This window comes from Microtus oregoni, unplaced genomic scaffold, assembly GCF_018167655.1.
Source record: "Microtus oregoni isolate MIOR12 unplaced genomic scaffold, Mior012 000049F_ref0000343, whole genome shotgun sequence".
NCBI lineage: Eukaryota > Metazoa > Chordata > Mammalia > Rodentia > Cricetidae > Microtus > Microtus oregoni.
This window is the reverse complement of record NW_024543223.1, coordinates 12405438-12411437: the sequence shown is the minus strand read 5'-3', so window position 1 is coordinate 12411437 and position 6000 is coordinate 12405438.

Sequence of the window (6000 nt, the reverse complement as noted above, 5' to 3'; positions counted from 1 at the left end):
TATGTGGGGCAGAATTCATGGAGACTACTGTGTTTGCCCAGGGTTAAAAGAGGCAGTAGAGAGTAGGTTTTGGGGAAAAGAATATTCCAGGTAGATGGGCATCCAGGAAAAGGGTTCCACAGCAGACAGGCACCTGATGAGTATGAGTATATGGCCCAGGAAATTGGTATGACTGGAACAGTGAGAACATTTAGCAGGGCAGATCACAGAGGCTCGGAGAGGACACTCTAAGAGCCCAGTGGGACTTTGGCTTGCCTCTGAGTGAAGCTAGAACTGCAGAAGGATTTGGAACAGAGGGCTGGTGTGAGATGACTCATGCTGTTCCCCGTTCTCTGGCTGCTCAGAGGAGACTAGACTGGAGGGGTAAAGGCCAAAACCAAGCAGCAGTACTCCAGGAAGGAGGGGCTGACTCCCTAGAAAATGTGCTTGCCGCAGAGCAGCTACCTCTTCCCTCAGATCTCATTTGCTTCTCTCTTTCTCCGACCACATGCCATCATGTCTCCTTGGAGTACTGTAGACCCTCAGGTATTTGTCTTCTCATGTGCAAGAGCCCTTTCTTTCTCCCCTCTGCCCAGCTGGTTCTCAGGTGTTTTACATCCACCCCAGGCTTCTCTACAAACTTCCTACCTCTGCTCCTTCTGTGGCCTCCTTTGTGTTTAAACTGCACCCTTGGTACCCCTACAGCTCTTTCTTGCCTGCCTGTCGAGGCTGGTGTTTCTCTATTCCCAGACACCTATTTTTCTAATATGTTATAGGTCATGAGACCAAAGATCTGGGTACTAGCAAATGTATGAGTTTGGGAATAGAATGAGTCCCTCTCCCACCCACCTTAAAGTCAAGAGTACTTGCCTGATAAGTGGTCTGAACTAATGATTGTGTCAAGGGAAGGGTAGCCTTGTTGTTCAGCAAATCTCATGTAAGAATTCATGTTAGAACCAGAAAAGGTGACAGAGGAGAGATGTCAAGGAAGTATGTATGGCCAGTGTAGTCTTTCATGCCCAGCTCCTTCTTATCCACCAGTATATTACGGAATACTTATGCAGATACTAGAATTTCTGTTTCACACATGAAGGAACAAAGACTATAATAACAGCCTGCTCTGTCTGTCTCTTACCTAAGCCCCAAAGACGAAGAATGCTTGACCTTTGGAGAAGACAATAGGTTCCTCATTTAAAAAAAAAAATCTAAGACAATATAAAGAAAACTTTTTTTTTATGTTTAGACAAGAGTGACTCAATGAGTCAAACAGCAATGTCTCTAGAGTATCTGTCAGTGGCAAGCTGTAAGATGGATCCGTCCCAGATGACTTTCCCACAGCCTAGGCTGGGAGCTTCCCCTTGGCCCACATAGGGAAGTGATGTCTGAATGCTTTCCCATGACACACAAATACAGTTAAGCACGTGGCTTGGGGCTGGAAAGAGATTTACAGCAACCTGGCAGTAGAATGGCCCAGTTCAGCCAGGAATGGCATGCTAGGACAAGATCCTCATCCAAGAAAGAAGCAGCCAGTTTTCTTTATATGTGGTTAGGTAGTCTTGGGATCCTAAGGAGGTACAGGGTGCGTGAGCAGTTAGTGCAGGACTGGATGCAGAATTGCACTAATTCAGATGCGTTACTCCTACCAGCAAGGATAGAGCAGAAAGCCATTAGTGGCTGGCTGGCTTGGACCCCATTACCACTTTGCACATCAGCAATTATCTTACCAAGAATGAATGTTCCCCTGGCAAAATCTGGGAAGGGGGACAGAGAAGTTGGCAATTTAAAGCTAAGTCACCTTGCACTTAGTCTACTATAAGAACTTTCTACAAGAGAGTAGAAGGGAGCCCGTGTCAGTTAAGTTTTTGTACAACCCTATGAGACTGTAACAATCAATTATTTGGGCAAAGAGTCACTTAGGTCTTTCAGTCAATGTATTTTTGTAAACCACATGTAAAATGTACATGCATACTTATACTCGTGTGTGGTTAGTTTGTTTGGAACACGGAGATGTACTGTGCTGTGCAGTGTGATAGGGGAGCCTCAGCTAAGCAGCTGAAGCCCTTGGCAGCAAAGGTTAAGGTCTCCTGTGAGGGATTTTACCTTCAGAGAGCAACATAGAAATCCCGTCTGATTTCGTTGACTCCTCATGGGAGACCTTACCCTTTCTGAGGAGTGGGTGGGGAGTGGGGGTGAAAAGTGGAAAGGAGCAGGAAGAAGGGAGGGAGGGGAAACTGTGGTTGGTATGTAAAATGAATAAAAAATAAAAAAAGAAGTCCTTCCTAAATTTCCATCCCTCAGACTGAAGCTGAAACATCAGCTCTTACTGAATCTCCAGGATGCCTGCTGGCCATAGATTTTGAACTCAGCAACCCCATACTGGTAAAAGCCAATTGCTTAAATCCATCCTCCATAGATATATATATATATATATATATATATATATATATATATATATATATGGATGTCTGTATATGAACCATTGAGACAGTTTCTCTTGAGACTCCTCATATGCTCAAAGGAGTCATCCTTGGAGACAACGTGAAGTACAAGGTAAGGAAGAAGAGCGAAGTCAGAGGATGAGGCTAAGCTTTGCACTGATGAGCTGCACCTCTGCGGCTGTGGCTCCAGAGATCACATCAGTCTGCCTTTCTGCTTCTGGTTCTTCCATCTGGACTCCTGGCTAAGGTGATCGACTGCCTGATGGGTTTGTGTTGTCTTTTGAAACATGGTGTCTATAAGTAATTCTGTAGCAACAATTAACCAACAATCCAACAGCCCACCTATCCATTCACCCACCCATCTATCCACCAATAAACACCCAGCACCAACATCTACCAGGTCTTGTCATGGGTGATGCCAAGAGAGGGCACATCAATGCACACACTGAGGTCTGTGGCCAGGGTAGAATCCTACCTGTGAGAACTGTAATGGGAAGTCCTAATCCTTTCTCCAGAAAGCTTCAGTCTTGTAATTGTATCTGTTCATGCTGACCTTTTCACTTGGTCATGTGATCAGCACCCTTGTGGCCGGCCACTCTTGCCATCCTTGGCCATATGCCATCCCATTCCATCCTTTCAAGGCCTTGGAACTTAGATATCTCCCTTTGATGATTTTTCTCCTCTTCCCATTCATTCCTGGAGTCATATCTGTCAGAGGAAATAGATGCTGATTTATCTCCTACCCAAGCTTAATCTAATCACGACTATTTATCCAAGCGGTTGAAGATTCCTTTTCTTCAGGGAAGGCTCTCTTGAGGTCTGACACTATCCTGGAAGCTCACAGACACTTCAGGGATCCAGGCATTCTGACGGATACACCTACAGTCCACAAACCCAAGCGTGCTACCTGCTCCTCCACCTGTTCTTGGAACAATCTCTATGCCACTATGTCCACTAGCCCTTGTAGGCAGTGACACAAACCTTGTTCTTTATCTTTCTTTCAGAATATGATTTCCTGCCTCCCCTTTGGAAAAGACATTGAGATTAACATGCAAACTGACATAACATGGCAAAGTCGGTGTCATGATGGGTCAGCTGCCGTGTTCATCTTAGCCTCTCAAGCCTGCACTGAGGACTGAGTCAGGCTTAGGGCACACTTCCTGATAGACAAGTGTGTAGCCCGAGTGTTGGGTGCTTAAGAGGGGCCAACAGGTACGGAGGGGTGGGGAGGAATGTTTTGAGCAGAGGGAATATCAAATGTTGTGATAGTCAGTCATAGAACATTTGGGGTACAAAACTCAGAGAATTAGTCCAGCATGTTGGGTAGGATGGAGAGCATAGCATAGAGAGGGTCGAAAGGTAAGCTAAAGATGTTTCTCATCCTTCAGTATTTCCACTCCCGTAAACACAGGCACCCAAACTACCACCACTTCCTCAAAGACTGAGACTTCCTTTCTGGTAGGACCTCCAGGTTCCCAGGCAGGTGGACTGTATGCTGGAAACCCTCCAAACCACTTCCCCTTTTGACTGAGGTCAAATAATAAGCCAGCTCCGGAAAATTTGCATTGCAAAACCTTATGGGTAGTTAAACTGCAAGCAAACACGTGTGAGGAACAAAAGTGACCAATAGCACGTATGTGAAAGGTAGCCATTGTGTCAGGGGACTGTGTTTTGTGGTGATTGATTTAATTCTTCTTGGCTGTTTAATGTCCATTTTGGTCTTATTTTGTTAACTTTAAATTACATTGAAAAATATTACATTTTGCTTAAGTTTTAAAAGGTTATCTAGAGAAGGGATCCTGGGTTTCATGTCTAGATCTCTCCATAAGTCACTTCTCCACAAGTAAGGGTTCAGTTGGTTTGTGACTCATTATAGAGACTCTAACAGGGAACAGTAATGCCATGTACTGAGGTCTCGGACCTCAGTGATTTTTCTGTTGTGGCAAGAGGTATTGTCCTTTATCAGCCTAAAACATTTTCCTTTTGGGTGTTTATGGCTCATGCTTTGCTGTTTAGAAAAGGAAAGGAAACTCAGCAATATTGTCTGTGATGTGGCAGCAGAATTCCCTGTTGGCTGAGGGTTCCAGAAAGCTGTGTGTCCAGCGTACAACATCCTTTGTTTCTGTGCATCTGCATCCGTCCTTCCAGTAGGCTGTCAGCGAGGCAATCATGTCCCTCACTCTCATGCAGCCTGGGAATTGGAGGACAATTTGGTCTCTTTGTCATTTTCAACAATCTAATATGCCCAGGAACCGAGTTCCAGCAGCAGCTGTTTTGCTTTATGTTTTATTTAAAAACATTTAATTTTGAGTCTCTTATGTTTCCAATGATTTCTTTTTCTTGGTAGAGCAAGCTGTGCACATATATAAAGTATCCTCAATTTATACAAAATGATCATTTCATTGCCTATAGGATTTTTATTTATGATTTTGTTTTTGACATTATTTGATAAGTTAAACTGTTATTGTTTTAATATTATTATTGAAAACAATAACATCCACACAACAAATGCCACATAATTATTATTTTGTGGCAAGCTTTTGTTGCACGGTTTGTATATTCTTTATTGGCTTTACTAAATTCTTATGAAGCAGACAGGGGATTTATATCTCTTTATAGATAGTCTTGGTGGGGGAAGGTGAGAGACTTGCTCAAGGGTTTATGACCAATGAACAGCTAAGCTCAAATTTTAATCAGGTATGCTTGACTCCTCATAATATATCTGAATGCCATTTGTGTGGTACTACAAGTATAGGGGGTCCCCAACTTTTGATGGCAGGTTGTGTCATTGGGGAAGGGAATTCTGGTTCATTGAATTTTCTTGATAATGAGAATTAGCTGGGGTAACTAACTAAAGCCTTTTTTCCCTACTCACAATATTATATGTGCAGATGCCCCCCCCATGTTATGACAGTCTAGTTTTATGATGGTAAAAAGCTGGTACACATCCAGTAGAAACTGTACAGGGAATCACACATTTTCTCATTCCCAGGCTAGCACTGTAGAACAACAGTTCTCTTCTCTGCTTTCAGTATAAAGTTCAATACTTTGTATGAGATAGTCACACGTCTTTGTTTTCATAAGCTAGGCTTTGTGTTAGATGACTGTTGCGTAGATCCATCTAAGTGTTTTGGTTATTATTAAGATAGACTAGGCTGAACTCTGGTGTTCGGAGGTTAAAGGTATTTCATGTATTTTTATGTGTGTGGCAGTTCTGGCACATGCCAGGCATTCATTCATCTATCTCTCTAACCCCTCAAATATATTTTTAATGGTATTTTCAACTTAGGATGGGTTTATAAAAGCTAAACCCCTCTACATTGGGAAGAAGCTGTTTCTGTGTGCAAAGCTACTAGTTGTAAACTATAAGACATTACCGTTTCCCCTTTCCCTGCCCACATCTGCTGTTGTTCATTTTTCCTATCTCTAAGGCTTTTTCTTCATCTGCTGATTGACTAACCTTGCTGTTGCTCATGGAACGTGGTCTGGAACAAATGCCATTGCATCTCTGTGTTACATGAACTTGAGGGCTCACAGCCTGACAGTGGGCTGAGCACTGGATCCTGCTGCCAGAAGACCTGGG